This window comes from Pelobates fuscus, chromosome 1 (assembly GCF_036172605.1).
Source record: "Pelobates fuscus isolate aPelFus1 chromosome 1, aPelFus1.pri, whole genome shotgun sequence".
NCBI classification, from domain to species: Eukaryota; Metazoa; Chordata; class Amphibia; order Anura; family Pelobatidae; genus Pelobates; species Pelobates fuscus.
Window position 1 is genome coordinate 129,195,553 of NC_086317.1, and position 20,175 is coordinate 129,215,727.

At 39.9% G+C, this 20,175-nt stretch overlaps 15 non-coding genes across 15 annotated transcripts; 14 read left to right on the top strand and 1 right to left on the bottom strand.

The window, feature by feature from the left end:
- The first annotated feature begins 438 nt into the window (after positions 1 to 438).
- Positions 439 to 520, top strand: TRNAS-GCU (transfer RNA serine (anticodon GCU)). Its single transcript has one exon. It is a non-coding gene; the product is annotated as a tRNA-Ser (tRNA).
- A 1,962-nt stretch (positions 521 to 2,482) lies between these two features.
- On the top strand, positions 2,483 to 2,564 carry TRNAS-GCU (transfer RNA serine (anticodon GCU)). Its single transcript has one exon. It is a non-coding gene; the product is annotated as a tRNA-Ser (tRNA).
- Positions 2,565 to 3,846: 1,282 nt separating this feature from the next.
- On the top strand, positions 3,847 to 3,928 carry TRNAS-GCU (transfer RNA serine (anticodon GCU)). Its single transcript has one exon. It is a non-coding gene; the product is annotated as a tRNA-Ser (tRNA).
- A 599-nt stretch (positions 3,929 to 4,527) lies between these two features.
- Positions 4,528 to 4,609, top strand: TRNAS-GCU (transfer RNA serine (anticodon GCU)). Its single transcript has one exon. It is a non-coding gene; the product is annotated as a tRNA-Ser (tRNA).
- Positions 4,610 to 5,454: 845 nt separating this feature from the next.
- On the top strand, positions 5,455 to 5,536 carry TRNAS-GCU (transfer RNA serine (anticodon GCU)). The gene has a single exon. It is a non-coding gene; the product is annotated as a tRNA-Ser (tRNA).
- Positions 5,537 to 6,135: 599 nt separating this feature from the next.
- TRNAS-GCU (transfer RNA serine (anticodon GCU)) lies at positions 6,136 to 6,217 on the top strand. Its single transcript has one exon. It is a non-coding gene; the product is annotated as a tRNA-Ser (tRNA).
- A 1,623-nt stretch (positions 6,218 to 7,840) lies between these two features.
- Positions 7,841 to 7,922, top strand: TRNAS-GCU (transfer RNA serine (anticodon GCU)). Its single transcript has one exon. It is a non-coding gene; the product is annotated as a tRNA-Ser (tRNA).
- A 2,759-nt stretch (positions 7,923 to 10,681) lies between these two features.
- TRNAS-GCU (transfer RNA serine (anticodon GCU)) lies at positions 10,682 to 10,763 on the bottom strand. Its single transcript has one exon. It is a non-coding gene; the product is annotated as a tRNA-Ser (tRNA).
- A 2,197-nt stretch (positions 10,764 to 12,960) lies between these two features.
- Positions 12,961 to 13,042, top strand: TRNAS-GCU (transfer RNA serine (anticodon GCU)). The gene has a single exon. It is a non-coding gene; the product is annotated as a tRNA-Ser (tRNA).
- Positions 13,043 to 13,867: 825 nt separating this feature from the next.
- On the top strand, positions 13,868 to 13,949 carry TRNAS-GCU (transfer RNA serine (anticodon GCU)). The gene has a single exon. It is a non-coding gene; the product is annotated as a tRNA-Ser (tRNA).
- Positions 13,950 to 14,660: 711 nt separating this feature from the next.
- TRNAS-GCU (transfer RNA serine (anticodon GCU)) lies at positions 14,661 to 14,742 on the top strand. The gene has a single exon. It is a non-coding gene; the product is annotated as a tRNA-Ser (tRNA).
- Positions 14,743 to 17,024: 2,282 nt separating this feature from the next.
- On the top strand, positions 17,025 to 17,106 carry TRNAS-GCU (transfer RNA serine (anticodon GCU)). Its single transcript has one exon. It is a non-coding gene; the product is annotated as a tRNA-Ser (tRNA).
- Positions 17,107 to 17,459: 353 nt separating this feature from the next.
- Positions 17,460 to 17,541, top strand: TRNAS-GCU (transfer RNA serine (anticodon GCU)). The gene has a single exon. It is a non-coding gene; the product is annotated as a tRNA-Ser (tRNA).
- A 1,682-nt stretch (positions 17,542 to 19,223) lies between these two features.
- TRNAS-GCU (transfer RNA serine (anticodon GCU)) lies at positions 19,224 to 19,305 on the top strand. The gene has a single exon. It is a non-coding gene; the product is annotated as a tRNA-Ser (tRNA).
- Positions 19,306 to 19,904: 599 nt separating this feature from the next.
- On the top strand, positions 19,905 to 19,986 carry TRNAS-GCU (transfer RNA serine (anticodon GCU)). The gene has a single exon. It is a non-coding gene; the product is annotated as a tRNA-Ser (tRNA).
- Positions 19,987 to 20,175: the final 189 nt, after the last annotated feature.

Genomic DNA, 20,175 nt, shown 5'->3' on the forward strand with positions numbered 1-20,175 from the left:
TGGAAATAAGCACCATTTTTCCCATTGATACCTATAGCATAACAATAATGCTTGTCTTAAAAACAACTTATTCAAACAAAAATTCACATTATTATCATCCCCAATCTGTAACTGTAAAAATAACGCAAATTAGAGCTCAAATCAAAATTATTTTGATTGAGTCCAGAAAACAAGAGCACACCATGTCTTTTCCTCACCTCGGCAAAGAGAACCAATTTGCCCTGACACTTGACGGCAAAATCGACAGGAAAAAAGCACACATTTTTCCCCCCGATGTGTAGTGCATAACAATAAGGCTTGTCTTAAAAACAACTAACACAAACAAAAATTCACATTATTATCATCCCCAATCTGTAACTGTAAAAATAACACAAATTAGAGATACGGCCACCGTGCACTTCACCGACTGCGTGAAACAGCATGCATGCGCCACTGTCAGACGAGGTGGCCGAGTGGTTAAGGCGATGGACTGCTAATCCATTGTGCTCTGCACGCATGGGTTCGAATCCCATCTTCGTCGACTTTTCTACAAAACTCTGTTCCTCAGAGAACTTTGTAAACTCACGTTACTGTCTGTGTTAGTCAACTGTCATTTATTTGCAAGGCTATTTTAATGGAGGGTCCAGGGAATTTTTACACCATAAATAGGCACAGAGTCGCATTCATGGCAGTTCCACAAGTTGGAAATAAGCACCATTTTTCCCATTGATACCTATAGCATAACAATAATGCTTGTCTTAAAAACAACTTATTCAAACAAAAAATCACATTATTATCATCCCCAATCTGTAACTGTAAAAATAACGCAAATTAGAGCTCAAATCAAAATTATTTTGATTGAGTCCAGAAAACAAGAGCACACCATGTCTTTTCCTCACCTCGGCAAAGAGAACCAATTTGCCCTGACACTTGACGGCAAAATCGACAGGAAAAAAGAACACATTTTTCCCCCCGATGTGTAGTGCATAACACTAAGGCTTGTCTTAAAAACAACTAACACAAACAAAAATTCACATTATTATCATCCCCAATCTGTAACTGTAAAAATAACACAAATTAGAGATACGGCCACCGTGCACTTCACCGACTGCGTCAAACAGCATGCGTGCACCACTGTCAGACGAGGTGGCCGAGTGGTTAAGGCGATGGACTGCTAATCCATTGTGCTCTGCACGCATGGGTTCGAAACCCATCTTCGTCGACTTTTCTACAAAACTCTGTTCCTCAGAGAACTTTGTAAACTCATGTTACTGTCTGTGTTATTCAACCGTCATTTATTTGCAAGGCTATTTTAATGGAGGGTCCAGGGAATTTTTACCCCATAAATAGGCACAGAGTCGCATTCATGGCAGTTCCACAAGTTGGAAATAAGCACCATTTTTCCCATTGATACCTATAGCATAACAATAATGCTTGTCTTAAAAACAACTTATTCAAACAAAAATTCACATTATTATCATCCCCAATCTGTAACTGTAAAAATAACGCAAATTAGAGCTCAAATCAAAATTATTTTGATTGAGTCCAGAAAACAAGAGCACACCATGTCTTTTCCTCACCTCGGCAAAGAGAACCAATTTGCCCTGACACTTGACGGCAAAATCGACAGGAAAAAAGCACACATTTTTCCCCCCCGATGTGTAGTGCATAACACTAAGGCTTGTCTTAAAAACAACTAACACAAACAAAAATTCACATTATTATCATCCCCAATCTGTAACTGTAAAAATAACACAAATTAGAGATACGGCCACCGTGCACTTCACCGACTGCATCAAACAGCATGCGTGCTCCACTGTCAGACGAGGTGGCCGAGTGGTTAAGTCGATGGACTGCTAATCCATTGTGCTCTGCACGCATGGGTTCGAATCCCATCTTCGTTGACTTTTCTACAAAACTCTGTTCCTCAGAGAACTTTGTAAACTCACGTTACTGTCTGTGTTAGTCAACCGTCATTTATTTGCAAGGCTATTTTAATGGAGGGTCCAGGGAATTTTTACACCATAAATAGGCACAGAGTCGCATTCATGGCAGTTCCACAAGTTGGAAATAAGCACCATTTTTCCCATTGATACCTATAGCATAACAATAATGCTTGTCTTAAAAACAACTTATTCAAACAAAAATTCACATTATTATCATCCCCAATCTGTAACTGTAAAAATAACGCAAATTAGAGCTCAAATCAAAATTATTTTGATTGAGTCCAGAAAACAAGAGCACACCATGTCTTTTCCTCACCTCGGCAAAGAGAACCAATTAGCCCTGACACTTGACGGCAAAATCAACAGGAAAAAAGCACACATTTTTCCCCCCGATGTGTAGTGCATAACACTAAGGCTTGTCTTAAAAACAACTAACACAAACAAAAATTCACATTATTATCATCCCCAATCTGTAACTGTAAAAATAACACAAATTAGAGATACGGCCACCGTGCACTTCACCGACTGCGTCAAACAGCATGCGTGCGACACTGTCAGACGAGGTGGCCGAGTGGTTAAGGCGATGGACTGCTAATCCATTGTGCTCTGCACGCATGGGTTCGAATCCCATCTTCGTCGACTTTTCTACAAAACTCTGTTCCTCAGAGAACTTTGTAAACTCACGTTACTGTCTGTGTTATTCAACCGTCATTTATTTGCAAGGCTATTTTAATGGAGGGTCCAGGGAATTTTTACCCCATAAATAGGCACAGAGTCGCATTCATGGCAGTTCCACAAGTTGGAAATAAGCACCATTTTTCCCATTGATACCTATAGCATAACAATAATGCTTGTCTTAAAAACAACTTATTCAAACAAAAATTCACATTATTATCATCCCCAATCTGTAACTGTAAAAATAACGCAAATTAGAGCTCAAATCAAAATTATTTTGATTGAGTCCAGAAAACAAGAGCACACCATGTCTTTTCCTCACCTCGGCAAAGAGAACCAATTTGCCCTGACACTTGACGGCAAAATCGACAGGAAAAAAGCACACATTTTTCCCCCCCCGATGTGTAGTGCATAACACTAAGGCTTGTCTTAAAAACAACTAACACAAACAAAAATTCACATTATTATCATCCCCAATCTGTAACTGTAAAAATAACACAAATTAGAGATACGGCCACCGTGCACTTCACCGACTGCGTCAAACAGCATGCGTGCGCCACTGTCAGACCAGGTGGCCGAGTGGTTAAGGCGATGGACTGCTAATCCATTGTGCTCTGCACGCATGGGTTCGAATCCCATCTTCATCGACTTTTCTACAAAACTCTGTTCCTCAGAGAACTTTGTAAACTCATGTTACTGTCTGTGTTAGTCAACTGTCATTTATTTGCAAGGCTATTTTAATGGAGGGTCCAGGGAATTTTTACACCATAAATAGGCACAGAGTCGCATTCATGGCAGTTCCACAAGTTGGAAATAAGCACCATTTTTCCCATTGATACCTATAGCATAACAATAATGCTTGTTTTAAAAACAACTTATTCAAACAAAAATTCACATTATTATCATCCCCAATCTGTAACTGTAAAAATAACGCAAATTAGAGCTCAAATCAAAATTATTTTGATTGAGTCCAGAAAACAAGAGCACACCATGTCTTTTCCTCACCTCGGCAAAGAGAACCAATTTGCCCTGACACTTGACGGCAAAATCGACAGGAAAAAAGCACACATTTTTCCCCCCGATGTGTAGTGCATAACAATAAGGCTTGTCTTAAAAACAACTAACACAAACAAAAATTCACATTATTATCATCCCCAATCTGTAACTGTAAAAATAACACAAATTAGAGATACGGCCACCGTGCACTTCACCGACTGCGTCAAACAGCATGCGTGCGCCACTGTCAGACGAGGTGGCCGAGTGGTTAAGGCGATGGACTGCTAATCCATTGTGCTCTGCACGCATGGGTTCGAATCCCATCTTCGTCGACTTTTCTACAAAACTCTGTTCCTCAGAGAACTTTGTAAACTCACGTTACTGTCTGTGTTAGTCAACTGTCATTTATTTGCAAGGCTATTTTAATGGAGGGTCCAGGGAATTTTTACACCATAAATAGGCACAGAGTCGCATTCATGGCAGTTCCACAAGTTGGAAATAAGCACTATTTTTCCCATTGATACCTATAGCATAACAATAATGCTTGTCTTAAAAACAACTTATTCAAACAAAAATTCACATTATTATCATCCCCAATCTGTAACTGTAAAAATAACGCAAATTAGAGCTCAAATCAAAATTATTTTGATTGAGTCCAGAAAACAAGAGCACACCATGTCTTTTCCTCACCTCGGCAAAGAGAACCAATTTGCCCTGACACTTGACGGCAAAATCGACAGGAAAAAAGCACAAATTTTTCCCCCCGATGTGTAGTGCATAACACTAAGGCTTGTCTTAAAAACAACTAACACAAACAAAAATTCACATTATTATCATCCCCAATCTGTAACTGTAAAAATAACACAAATTAGAGATACGGCCACCGTGCACTTCACCGACTGCGTCAAACAGCATGCGTGCGCCACTGTCAGACGAGGTGGCCGAGTGGTTAAGGCGATGGACTGCTAATCCATTGTGCTCTGCACGCATGGGTTCGAATCCCATCTTCGTCGACTTTTCTACAAAACTCTGTTCCTCAGAGAACTTTGTAAACTCACGTTACTGTCTGTGTTAGTCAACTGTCATTTATTTGCAAGGCTATTTTAATGGAGGGTCCAGGGAATTTTTACACCATAAATAGGCACAGAGTCGCATTCATGGCAGTTCCACAAGTTGGAAATAAGCACCATTTTTCCCATTGATACCTATAGCATAACAATAATGCTTGTCTTAAAAACAACTTATTCAAACAAAAATTCACATTATTATCATCCCCAATCTGTAACTGTAAAAATAACGCAAATTAGAGCTCAAATCAAAATTATTTTTATTGAGTCCAGAAAACAAGAGCACACCATGTCTTTTCCTCACCTCGGCAAAGAGAACCAATTTGCCCTGACACTTGACGGCAAAATCGACAGGAAAAAAGCACACATTTTTCCCCCCGATGTGTAGTGCATAACACTAAGGCTTGTCTTAAAAACAACTAACACAAACAAAAATTCACATTATTATCATCCCCAATCTGTAACTGTAAAAATAACGCAAATTAGAGCTCAAATCAAAATTATTTTGATTGAGTCCAGAAAGCAAGAGCACACCATGTCTTTTCCTCACCTCGGCAAAGAGAACCAATTTGCCCTGACACTTGACGGCAAAATCGACAGGAAAAAAGCACACATTTTTCCCCCCGATGTGTAGTGCATAACACTAAGGCTTGTCTTAAAAACAACTAACACAAACAAAAATTCACATTATTATCATCCCCAATCTGTAACTGTAAAAATAACACAAATTAGAGATACGGCCACCGTGCACTTCACCGACTGCGTCAAACAGCATGCGTACGCCACCGTCAGACGAGGTGGCCGAGTGGTTAAGGCGATGGACTGCTAATCCATTGTGCTCTGCACGCATGGGTTCGAATCCCATCTTCGTCGACTTTTCTACAAAACTCTGTTCCTCAGAGAACTTTGTAAACTCACGTTACTGTCTGTGTTAGTCAACTGTCATTTATTTGCAAGGCTATTTTAATGGAGGGTCCAGGGAATTTTTACACCATAAATAGGCACAGAGTCGCATTCATGGCAGTTCCACAAGTTGGAAATAAGCACCATTTTTCCCATTGATACCTATAGCATAACAATAATGCTTGTCTTAAAAACAACTTATTCAAACAAAAATTCACATTATTATCATCCCCAATCTGTAACTGTAAAAATAACGCAAATTTGAGCTCAAATCAAAATTATTTTGATTGAGTCCAGAAAACAAGAGCACACCATGTCTTTTCCTCACCTCGGCAAAGAGAACCAATTTGCCCTGACACTTGACGGCAAAATCGACAGGAAAAAAGCACACATTTTCCCCCCCGATGTGTAGTGCATAACACTAAGGCTTGTCTTAAAAACAACTAACACAAACAAAAATTCACATTATTATCATCCCCAATCTGTAACTGTAAAAATAACACAAATTAGAGATACGGCCACCGTGCACTTCACCGACTGCGTCAAACAGCATGCGTGCGCCACCGTCAGACGAGGTGGCCGAGTGGTTAAGGCGATGGACTGCTAATCCATTGTGCTCTGCACGCATGGGTTCGAATCCCATCTTCGTCGACTTTTCTACAAAACTCTGTTCCTCAGAGAACTTTGTAAACTCACGTTACTGTCTGTGTTAGTCAACTGTCATTTATTTGCAAGGCTATTTTAATGGAGGGTCCAAGGAATTTTTACACCATAAATAGGCACAGAGTCGCATTCATGGCAGTTCCACAAGTTGGAAATAAGCACCATTTTTCCCATTGATACCTATAGCATAACAATAATGCTTGTTTTAAAAACAACTTATTCAAACAAAAATTCACATTATTATCATCCCCAATCTGTAACTGTAAAAATAACGCAAATTAGAGCTCAAATCAAAATTATTTTGATTGAGTCCAGAAAACAAGAGCACACCATGTCTTTTCCTCACCTCGGCAAAGAGAACCAATTTGCCCTGACACTTGACGGCAAAATCGACAGGAAAAAAGCACACATTTTTCCCCCCGATGTGTAGTGCATAACACTAACGCTTGTCTTAAAAACAACTAACACAAACAAAAATTCACATTATTATCATCCCCAATCTGTAACTGTAAAAATAACACAAATTAGAGATACGGCCACCGTGCACTTCACCGACTGCGTCAAACAGCATGCGTGCGCCACTGTCAGACGAGGTGGCCGAGTGGTTAAGGCGATGGACTGCTAATCCATTGTGCGCTGCACGCATGGGTCTTCGTCGACTTTTCTACAAAACTCTGTTCCTCAGAGAACTTTGTAAACTCACGTTACTGTCTGTGTTATTCAACCGTCATTTATTTGCAAGGCTATTTTAATGGAGGGTCCAGGGAATTTTTACCCCATAAATAGGCACAGAGTCGCATTCATGGCAGTTCCACAAGTTGGAAATAAGCACCATTTTTCCCATTGATACCTATAGCATAACAATAATGCTTGTCTTAAAAACAACTTATTCAAACAAAAATTCACATTATTATCATCCCCAATCTGTAACTGTAAAAATAACGCAAATTAGAGCTCAAATCAAAATTATTTTGATTGAGTCCAGAAAACAAGAGCACACCATGTCTTTTCCTCACCTCGGCAAAGAGAACCAATTTGCCCTGACACTTGACGGCAAAATCGACAGGAAAAAAGCACACCGTCATTTATTTGCAAGGCTATTTTAATGGAGGGTCCAGGGAATTTTTAAACCATAAATAGGCACAGAGTCGCATTCATGGCAGTTCCACAAGTTGGAAATAAGCACCATTTTTCCCATTGATACCTATAGCATAACAATAATGCTTGTCTTAAAAACAACTTATTCAAACAAAAATTCACATTATTATCATCCCCAATCTGTAACTGTAAAAATAACGCAAATTAGAGCTCAAATCAAAATTATTTTGATTGAGTCCAGAAAACAAGAGCACACCATGTCTTTTCCTCACCTCGGCAAAGAGAACCAATTTGCCCTGACACTTGACGGCAAAATCGACAGGAAAAAAGCACACATTTTTCCCCCCGATGTGTAGTGCATAACACTAAGGCTTGTCTTAAAAACAACTAACACAAACAAAAATTCACATTATTATCATCCCCAATCTGTAACTGTAAAAATAACACAAATTAGAGATACGGCCACCGTGCACTTCACCGACTGCGTCAAACAGCATGCGTGCGCCACCGTCAGACGAGGTGGCCGAGTGGTTAAGGCGATGGACTGCTAATCCATTGTGCTCTGCACGCATGGGTTCGAATCCCATCTTCGTCGACTTTTCTACAAAACTCTGTTCCTCAGAGAACTTTGTAAACTCACGTTACTGTCTGTGTTAGTCAACTGTCATTTATTTGCAAGGCTATTTTAATGGAGGGTCCAAGGAATTTTTACACCATAAATAGGCACAGAGTCGCATTCATGGCAGTTCCACAAGTTGGAAATAAGCACCATTTTTCCCATTGATACCTATAGCATAACAATAATGCTTGTTTTAAAAACAACTTATTCAAACAAAAATTCACATTATTATCATCCCCAATCTGTAACTGTAAAAATAACGCAAATTAGAGCTCAAATCAAAATTATTTTGATTGAGTCCAGAAAACAAGAGCACACCATGTCTTTTCCTCACCTCGGCAAAGAGAACCAATTTGCCCTGACACTTGACGGCAAAATCGACAGGAAAAAAGCACACATTTTTCCCCCCGATGTGTAGTGCATAACACTAAGGCTTGTCTTAAAAACAACTAACACAAACAAAAATTCACATTATTATCATCCCCAATCTGTAACTGTAAAAATAACACAAATTAGAGATACGGCCACCGTGCACTTCACCGACTGCGTCAAACAGCATGCGTGCGCCACTGTCAGACGAGGTGGCCGAGTGGTTAAGGCGATGGACTGCTAATCCATTGTGCGCTGCACGCATGGGTCTTCGTCGACTTTTCTACAAAACTCTGTTCCTCAGAGAACTTTGTAAACTCACGTTACTGTCTGTGTTAGTCAACCGTCATTTATTTGCAAGGCTATTTTAATGGAGGGTCCAGGGAATTTTTACACCATAAATAGGCACAGAGTCGCATTCATGGCAGTTCCACAAGTTGGAAATAAGCACCATTTTTCCCATTGATACCTATAGCATAACAATAATGCTTGTCTTAAAAACAACTTATTCAAACAAAAATTCACATTATTATCATCCCCAATCTGTAACTGTAAAAATAACGCAAATTAGAGCTCAAATCAAAATTATTTTGATTGAGTCCAGAAAACAAGAGCACACCATGTCTTTTCCTCACCTCGGCAAAGAGAACCAATTTGCCCTGACACTTGACGGCAAAATCAACAGGAAAAAAGCACACATTTTTCCCCCCGATGTGTAGTGCATAACACTAAGGCTTGTCTTAAAAACAACTAACACAAACAAAAATTCACATTATTATCATCCCCAATCTGTAACTGTAAAAATAACACAAATTAGAGATACGGCCACCGTGCACTTCACCGACTGCGTCAAACAGCATGCGTGCGACACTGTCAGACGAGGTGGCCGAGTGGTTAAGGCGATGGACTGCTAATCCATTGTGCTCTACACGCATGGGTTCGAATCCCATCTTCGTCGACTTTTCTACAAAACTCTGTTCCTCAGAGAACTTTGTAAACTCACGTTACTGTCTGTGTTATTCAACCGTCATTTATTTGCAAGGCTATTTTAATGGAGGGTCCAGGGAATTTTTACCCCATAAATAGGCACAGAGTCGCATTCATGGCAGTTCCACAAGTTGGAAATAAGCACCATTTTTCCCATTGATACCTATAGCATAACAATAATGCTTGTCTTAAAAACAACTTATTCAAACAAAAATTCACATTATTATCATCCCCAATCTGTAACTGTAAAAATAACGCAAATTAGAGCTCAAATCAAAATTATTTTGATTGAGTCCAGAAAACAAGAGCACACCATGTCTTTTCCTCACCTCGGCAAAGAGAACCAATTTGCCCTGACACTTGACGGCAAAATCGACAGGAAAAAAGCACACCGTCATTTATTTGCAAGGCTATTTTAATGGAGGGTCCAGGGAATTTTTAAACCATAAATAGGCACAGAGTCGCATTCATGGCAGTTCCACAAGTTGGAAATAAGCACCATTTTTCCCATTGATACCTATAGCATAACAATAATGCTTGTCTTAAAAACAACTTATTCAAACAAAAATTCACATTATTATCATCCCCAATCTGTAACTGTAAAAATAACGCAAATTAGAGCTCAAATCAAAATTATTTTGATTGAGTCCAGAAAACAAGAGCACACCATGTCTTTTCCTCACCTCGGCAAAGAGAACCAATTTGCCCTGACACTTGACGGCAAAATCGACAGGAAAAAAGCACACATTTTTCCCCCCGATGTGTAGTGCATAACACTAAGGCTTGTCTTAAAAACAACTAACACAAACAAAAATTCACATTATTATCATCCCCAATCTGTAACTGTAAAAATAACACAAATTAGAGATACGGCCACCGTGCACTTCACCGACTGCGTCAAACAGCATGCGTGCGACACTGTCAGACGAGGTAGTGTTATGCACTACACATCGGGGGGAAAAATGTGTGCTTTTTTCCTGTCGATTTTGCCGTCAAGTGTCAGGGCAAATTGGTTCTCTTTGCCGAGGTGAGGAAAAGACATGGTGTGCTCTTGTTTTCTGGACTCAATCAAAATAATTTTGATTTGAGCTCTAATTTGCGTTATTTTTACAGTTACAGATTGGGGATGATAATAATGTGAATTTTTGTTTGAATAAGTTGTTTTTAAGACAAGCATTATTGTTATGCTATAGGTATCAATGGGAAAAATGGTGCTTATTTCCAACTTGTGGAACTGCCATGAATTTGTGCCTATTTATGGTGTAAAAATTCCCTGGACCCTCCATTAAAATAGCCTTGCAAATAAATGACAGTTGACTAACACAGACAGTAACGTGAGTTTACAAAGTTCTCTGAGGAACAGAGTTTTGTAGAAAAGTCGACGAAGATGGGATTCGAACCCATGCGTGCAGAGCACAATGGATTAGCAGTCCATCGCCTTAACCACTCGGCCACCTCGTCTGACAGTGGCGCACGCATGCTGTTTGACGCAGTCGGTGAAGTGCACGGTGGCCGTATCTCTAATTTGTGTTATTTTTACAGTTACAGATTGGGGATGATAATAATGTGAATTTTTGTTTGTGTTAGTTGTTTTTAAGACAAGCCTTAGTGTTATGCACTACACATCGGGGGGAAAAATGTGTGCTTTTTTCCTGTCGATTTTGCCGTCAAGTGTCAGGGCAAATTGGTTCTCTTTGCCGAGGTGAGGAAAAGACATGGTGTGCTCTTGTTTTCTGAACCACGTTACTGTCTGTGTTAGTCAACCGTCATTTATTTGCAAGGCTATTTTAATGGAGGGTCCAGGGAATTTTTACACCATAAATAGGCACAGAGTCGCATTCATGGCAGTTCCACAAGTTGGAAATAAGCACCATTTTTCCCATTGATACCTATAGCATAACAATAATGCTTGTCTTAAAAACAACTTATTCAAACAAAAATTCACATTATTATCATCCCCAATCTGTAACTGTAAAAATAACGCAAATTAGAGCTCAAATCAAAATTATTTTGATTGAGTCCAGAAAACAAGAGCACACCATGTCTTTTCCTCACCTCGGCAAAGAGAACCAATTTGCCCTGACACTTGACGGCAAAATCAACAGGAAAAAAGCACACATTTTTCCCCCCGATGTGTAGTGCATAACACTAAGGCTTGTCTTAAAAACAACTAACACAAACAAAAATTCACATTATTATCATCCCCAATCTGTAACTGTAAAAATAACACAAATTAGAGATACGGCCACCGTGCACTTCACCGACTGCGTCAAACAGCATGCGTGCGCCACTGTCAGACGAGGTGGCCGAGTGGTTAAGGCGATGGACTGCTAATCCATTGTGCTCTGCAAGCATGGGTTCGAATCCCATCTTCGTCGACTTTTCTACAAAACTCTGTTCCTCAGAGAACTTTGTAAACTCACGTTACTGTCTGTGTTAGTCAACTGTCATTTATTTGCAAGGCTATTTTAATGGAGGGTCCAGGGAATTTTTAAACCATAAATAGGCACAGAGTCGCATTCATGGCAGTTCCACAAGTTGGAAATAAGCACCATTTTTCCCATTGATACCTATAGCATAACAATAATGCTTGTCTTAAAAACAACTTATTCAAACAAAAATTCACATTATTATCATCCCCAATCTGTAACTGTAAAAATAACGCAAATTAGAGCTCAAATCAAAATTATTTTGATTGAGTCCAGAAAACAAGAGCACACCATGTCTTTTCCTCACCTCGGCAAAGAGAACCAATTTGCCCTGACACTTGACGGCAAAATCGACAGGAAAAAAGCACACATTTTTCCCCCCGATGTGTAGTGCATAACAATAAGGCTTGTCTTAAAAACAACTAACACAAACAAAAATTCACATTATTATCATCCCCAATCTGTAACTGTAAAAATAACACAAATTAGAGATACGGCCACCGTGCACTTCACCGACTGCGTCAAACAGCATGCGTGCGCCACTGTCAGACGAGGTGGCCGAGTGGTTAAGGCGATGGACTGCTAATCCATTGTGCTCTGCACGCATGGGTTCGAATCCCATCTTCGTTGACTTTTCTACAAAACTCTGTTCCTCAGAGAACTTTGTAAACTCACGTTACTGTCTGTGTTAGTCAACTGTCATTTATTTGCAAGGCTATTTTAATGGAGGGTCCAGGGAATTTTTACACCATAAATAGGCACAGAGTCGCATTCATGGCAGTTCCACAAGTTGGAAATAAGCACCATTTTTCCCATTGATACCTATAGCATAACAATAATGCTTGTCTTAAAAACAACTTATTCAAACAAAAATTCACATTATTATCATCCCCAATCTGTAACTGTAAAAATAACGCAAATTAGAGCTCAAATCAAAATTATTTTGATTGAGTCCAGAAAACAAGAGCACACCATGTCTTTTCCTCACCTCGGCAAAGAGAACCAATTTGCCTTGACACCTGACGGCAAAATCGACAGGAAAAAAGCACACATTTTTCCCCCCGATGTGTAGTGCATAACACTAAGGCTTGTCTTAAAAACAACTAACACAAACAAAAATTCACATTATTATCATCCCCAATCTGTAACTGTAAAAATAACACAAATTAGAGATACGGCCACCGTGCACTTCACCGACTGCGTCTAACAGCATGCGTGCACCACTGTCAGACGAGGTGGCCGAGTGGTTAAGGCGATGGACTGCTAATCCATTGTGCGCTGCACGCATGGGTTCGAATCCCATCTTCGTCGACTTTTCCACAAAACTCTGTTCCTCAGAGAACTTTGTAAACTCACGTTACTGTCTGTGTTAGTCAACCGTCATTTATTTGCAAGGCTATTTTAATGGAGGGTCCAGGGAATTTTTACCCCATAAATAGGCACAGAGTCGCATTCATGGCAGTTCCACAAGTTGGAAATAAGCACCATTTTTCCCATTGATACCTATAGCATAACAATAATGCTTGTCTTAAAAACAACTTATTCAAACAAAAATTCACATTATTATCATCCCCAATCTGTAACTGTAAAAATAACACAAATTAGAGATACGGCCACCGTGCACTTCACCGACTGCGTCAAACAGCATGCGTGCGCCACTGTCAGACGAGGTGGCCGAGTGGTTAAGGCGATGGTCTGCTAATCCATTGTGCTCTGCACGCATGGGTTCGAATCCCATCTTCGTCGACTTTTCTACAAAACTCTGTTCCTCAGAGAACTTTGTAAACTCACGTTACTGTCTGTGTTAGTCAACTGTCATTTATTTGCAAGGCTATTTTAATGGAGTCCAGGGAATTTTTAAACCATAAATAGGCACAGAGTCGCATTCATGGCAGTTCCACAAGTTGGAAATAAGCACCATTTTTCCCATTGATACCTATAGCAGGAAAAAAGCACACATTTTTCCCCCCGATGTGTAGTGCATAACAATAAGGCTTGTTTTAAAAACAACTAACACAAACAAAAATTCACATTATTATCATCCCCAATCTGTAACTGTAAAAATAACACAAATTAGAGATACGGCCACCGTGCACTTCACCGACTGCGTCAAACAGCATGCGTGCGCCACTGTCAGACGAGGTAGCCGAGTGGTTAAGGCGATGGACTGCTAATCCATTGTGCTCTGCACGCATGGGTTCGAATCCCATCTTCGTCGACTTTTCTACAAAACTCTGTTCCTCAGAGAACTTTGTAAACTCACGTTACTGTCTGTGTTAGTCAACCGTCATTTATTTGCAAGGCTATTTTAATGGAGGGTCCAGGGAATTGTTACACCATAAATAGGCACAGAGTCGCATTCATGGCAGTTCCATTAAAAAAAATTCACATTATTATCATCCCCAATCTGTAACTGTAAAAATAACACAAATTAGAGATACGGCCACCGTGCACTTCACCGACTGCGTCTAACAGCATGCATGCACCACTGTCAGACGAGGTGGCCGAGTGGTTAAGGCGATGGACTGCTAATCCATAGTGCTCTGCATGCATGGGTTCGAATCCCATCTTCGTCTACTTTTCTACAAAACTCTGTTCCTCAGAGAACTTTGTAAACTCACGTTACTGTCTGTGTTAGTCAACCGTCATTTATTTGCAAGGCTATTTTAATGGAGGGTCCAGGGAATTGTTACACCATAAATAGGCACAGAGTCGCATTCATGGCAGTTCCACAAGTTGGAAATAAGCACCATTTTTCCCATTGATACCTATAGCATAACAATAATGCTTGTCTTAAAAACAACTTATTCAAACAAAAATTCACATTATTATCATCCCCAATCTGTAACTGTAAAAATAACACAAATTAGAGATACGGCCACCGTGCACTTCACCGACTGCGTCAAACAGCATGCGTGCGCCACTGTCAGACGAGGTAGCCGAGTGGTTAAGGCGATGGACTGCTAATCCATTGTGCTCTGCACGCATGGGTTCGAATCCCATCTTCGTCGACTTTTCTACAAAACTCTGTTCCTCAGAGAACTTTGTAAACTCACGTTACTGTCTGTGTTAGTCAACCGTCATTTATTTGCAAGGCTATTTTAATGGAGGGTCCAGGGAATTGTTACACCATAAATAGGCACAGAGTCGCATTCATGGCAGTTCCACAAGTTGGAAATAAGCACCATTTTTCCCATTGATACCTATAGCATAACAATAATGCTTGTCTTAAAAACAACTTATTCAAACAAAAATTCACATTATTATCATCCCCAATCTGTAACTGTAAAAAAAACGCAAATTAGAGCTCAAATCAAAATTATTTTGATTGAGTCCAGAAAACAAGAGCACACCATGTCTTTTCCTCACCTCGGCAAAGAGAACCAATTTGCCCTGACACTTGACGGCAAAATCGACAGAAAAAAAGCACACATTTTTCCCCCCCGATGTGTAGTGCATAACACTAAGGCTTGTCTTAAAAACAACTAACACAAACAAAAATTCACATTATTATCATCCCCAATCTGTAACTGTAAAAATAACACAAATTAGAGATACGGCCACCGTGCACTTCACCGACTGCGTCTAACAGCATGCGTGCACCACTGTCAGACGAGGTGGCCGAGTGGTTAAGGCGATGGGCTGCTAATCCATTGTGCTCTGCATGCATGGGTTCGAATCCCATCTTCGTCGACTTTTCTACAAAACTCTGTTCCTCAGAGAACTTTGTAAACTCACGTTACTGTCTGTGTTAGTCAACTGTCATTTATTTGCAAGGCTATTTTAATGGAGGGTCCAGGGAATTTTTACACCATAAATAGGCACAGAGTCGCATTCATGGCAGTTCCACAAGTTGGAAATAAGCACCATTTTTCCCATTGATACCTATAGCATAACAATAATGCTTGTCTTAAAAACAACTTATTCAAACAAAAATTCACATTATTATCATCCCCAATCTGTAACTGTAAAAATAACGCAAATTAGAGCTCAAATCAAAATTATTTTGATTGAGTCCAGAAAACAAGAGCACACCATGTCTTTTCCTCACCTCGGCAAAGAGAACCAATTTGCCCTGACACTTGACGGCAAAATCGACAGGAAAAAAGAACACATTTTCCCCCCGATGTGTAGTGCATAACACTAAGGCTTGTCTTAAAAACAACTAACACAAACAAAAATTCACATTATTATCATCCCCAATCTGTAACTGTAAAAATAACACAAATTAGAGATACGGCCACCGTGCACTTCACCGACTGCATCAAAAATAACGCAAATTAGAGCTCAAATCAAAATTATTTTGATTGAGTCCAGAAAACAAGAGCACACCATGTCTTTTCCTCACCTCGGCAAAGAGAACCAATTTGCCCTGACACTTGACGGCAAAATCGACAGGAAAAAAGCACACATTTTTCCCCCCGATGTGTAGTGCATAACACTAAGGCTTGTCTTAAAAACAACTAACACAAACAAAAATTCACATTATTATCATCCCCAATCTGTAACTGTAAAAATAACACAAATTAGAGATACGGCCACCGTGCACTTCACCGACTGCGTCTAACAGCATGCGTGCACCACTGTCAGACGAGGTGGCCGAGTGGTTAAGGCGATGGACTGCTAATCCATTGTGCTCTGCATGCATGGGTTCGAATCCCATCTTCGTCGACTTTTCTACAAAACTCTGTTCCTCAGAGAACTTTGTAAACTCACGTTACTGTCTGTGTTAGTCAACTGTCATTTATTTGCAAGGCTATTTTAATGGAGGGTCCAGGGAATTTTTACACCATAAATAGGCACAGAGCAGTTCCACAAGTTGGAAATAAGCACCATTCATGGCAGTTCCACAAGTTGGAAATAAGCACCATTTTTCCCATTGATACCTATAGCATAACAATAATGCTTGTCTTAAAAACAGCTTATTCAAACAAAAATTCACATTATTATCATCCCCAATCTGTAACTGTAAAAATAACGCAAATTAGAGCTCAAATCAAAATTATTTTGATTGAGTCCAGAAAACAAGAGCACACCATGTCTTTTCCTCACCTCGGCAAAGAGAACCAATTTGCCCTGACACTTGACGGCAAAATCAACAGGAAAAAAGCACACATTTTTCCCCCCGATGTGTAGTGCATAACACTAAGGCTTGTCTTAAAAACAACTAACACAAACAAAAATTCACATTATTATCATCCCCAATCTGTAACTGTAAAAATAACACAAATTAGAGATACGGCCACCGTGCACTTCACCGACTGCGTCAAACAGCATGCGTGCGACACTGTCAGACGAGGTGGCCGAGTGGTTAAGGCGATGGACTGCTAATCCATTGTGCTCTGCACGCATGGGTTCGAATCCCATCTTCGTCGACTTTTCTACAAAACTCTGTTCCTCAGAGAACATTGTAAACTCACGTTACTGTCTGTGTTATTCAACCGTCATTTATTTGCAAGGCTATTTTAATGGAGGGTCCAGGGAATTTTTACCCCATAAATAGGCACAGAGTCGCATTCATGGCAGTTCCACAAGTTGGAAATAAGCACCATTTTTCCCATTGATACCTATAGCATAACAATAATGCTTGTCTTAAAAACAACTTATTCAAACAAAAATTCACATTATTATCATCCCCAATCTGTAACTGTAAAAATAACACAAATTAGAGATACGGCCACCGTGCACTTCACCGACTGCGTCAAACAGCATGCGTGCGCCACTGTCAGACGAGGTGGCTGAGTGGTTAAGGCGATGGACTGCTAATCCATTGTGCTCTGCACGCATGGGTTCGAATCCCATCTTCGTCGACTTTTCTACAAAACTCTGTTCCTCAGAGAACTTTGTAAACTCACGTTACTGTCTGTGTTAGTCAACTGTCATTTATTTGCAAGGCTATTTTAATGGAGGGTCCAGGGAATTTTTAAACCATAAATAGGCACAGAGTCGCATTCATGGCAGTTCCACAAGTTGGAAATAAGCACCATTTTTCCCATTGATACCTATAGCATAACAATAATGCTTGTCTTAAAAACAACTTATTCAAACAAAAATTCACATTATTATCATCCCCAATCTGTAACTGTAAAAATAACGCAAATTAGAGCTCAAATCAAAATTATTTTGATTGAGTCCAGAAAACAAGAGCACACCATGTCTTTTCCTCACCTCGGCAAAGAGAACCAATTTGCCCTGACACTTGACGGCAAAATCGACAGGAAAAAAGCACACATTTTTCCCCCCGATGTGTAGTGCATAACAATAAGGCTTGTCTTAAAAACAACTAACACAAACAAAAATTCACATTATTATCATCCCCAATCTGTAACTGTAAAAATAACACAAATTAGAGATACGGCCACCGTGCACTTCACCGACTGCGTCTAACAGCATGCGTGCGCCATTGTCAGACGAGGTGGCCGAGTAGTTAAGGCGATGGACTGCTAATCCATTGTGCTCTGCACGCATGGGTTTGAATCCCATCTTCGTCGACTTTTCTACAAAACTCTGTTCCTCAGAGAACTTTGTAAACTCACGTTACTGTCTGTGTTAGTCAACCGTCATTTATTTGCAAGGCTATTTTAATGGAGGGTCCAGGGAATTGTTACACCATAAATAGGCACAGAGTCGCATTCATGGCAGTTCCACAAGTTGGAAATAAGCACCATTTTTCCCATTGATACCTATAGCATAACAATAATGCTTGTCTTAAAAACAACTTATTCAAACAAAAATTCACATTATTATCATCCCCAATCTGTAACTGTAAAAAAAACGCAAATTAGAGCTCAAATCAAAATTATTTTGATTGAGTCCAGAAAACAAGAGCACACCATGTCTTTTCCTCACCTCGGCAAAGAGAACCAATTTGCCCTGACACTTGACGGCAAAATCGACAGAAAAAAAGCACACATTTTTCCCCCCGATGTGTAGTGCATAACACTAAGGCTTGTCTTAAAAACAACTAACACAAACAAAAATTCACATTATTATCATCCCCAATCTGTAACTGTAAAAATAGGCACAGAGTCGCATTCATGGCAGTTCCACAAGTTGGAAATAAGCACCATTTTTCCCATTGATACCTATAGCATAACAATAATGCTTGTCTTAAAAACAACTTATTCAAACAAAAATTCACATTATTATCATCCCCAATCTGTAACTGTAAAAATAACGCAAATTAGAGCTCAAATCAAAATTATTTTGATTGAGTCCAGAAAACAAGAGCACACCATGTCTTTTCCTCACCTCGGCAAAGAGAACCAATTTGCCCTGACACTTGACGGCAAAATCGACAGGAAAAAAGCACACATTTTTCCCCCCGATGTGTAGTGCATAACACTAAGGCTTGTCTTAAAAACAACTAACACAAACAAAAATTCACATTATTATCATCCCCAATCTGTAACTGTAAAAATAACACAAATTAGAGATACGGCCACCGTGCACTTCACCAACTGCGTCAAACAGCATGCATGCGCCACTGTCAGACGAGGTGGCCGAGTGGTTAAGGCGATGGACTGCTAATCCATTGTGCTCTGCACGCATGGGTTCGAATCCCATCTTCGTCGACTTTTCTACAAAACTCTGTTCCTCAGAGAACTTTGTAAACTCACGTTACTGTCTGTGTTAGTCAACCGTCATTTATTTGCAAGGCTATTTTAATGGAGGGTCCAGGGAATTTTTACACCATAAATAGGCACAGAGTCGCATTCATGGCAGTTCCACAAGTTGGAAATAAGCACCATTTTTCCCATTGATACCTATAGCATAACAATAATGCTTGTCTTAAAAACAACTTATTCAAACAAAAATTCACATTATTATCATCCCCAATCTGTAACTGTAAAAATAACGCAAATTAGAGCTCAAATCAAAATTATTTTGATTGAGTCCAGAAAACAAGAGCACACCATGTCTTTTCCTCACCTCGGCAAAGAGAACCAATTTGCCCTGACACTTGACGGCAAAATCAACAGGAAAAAAGCACACATTTTTCCCCCCGATGTGTAGTGCATAACACTAAGGCTTGTCTTAAAAACAACTAACACAAACAAAAATTCACATTATTATCATCCCCAATCTGTAACTGTAAAAATAACACAAATTAGAGATACGGCCACCGTGCACTTCACCGACTGCGTCAAACAGCATGCGTGCGACACTGTCAGACGAGGTGGCCGAGTGGTTAAGGCGATGGACTGCTAATCCATTGTGCTCTGCACGCATGGGTTCGAATCCCATCTTCGTCGACTTTTCTACAAAACTCTGTTCCTCAGAGAACTTTGTAAACTCACGTTACTGTCTGTGTTAGTCAACCGTCATTGATTTGCAAGGCTATTTTAATGGAGGGTCCAGGGAATTTTTACACCATAAATAGGCACAGAGTCGCATTCATGGCAGATCCACAAGTTGGAAATAAGCACCATTTTTCCCATTGA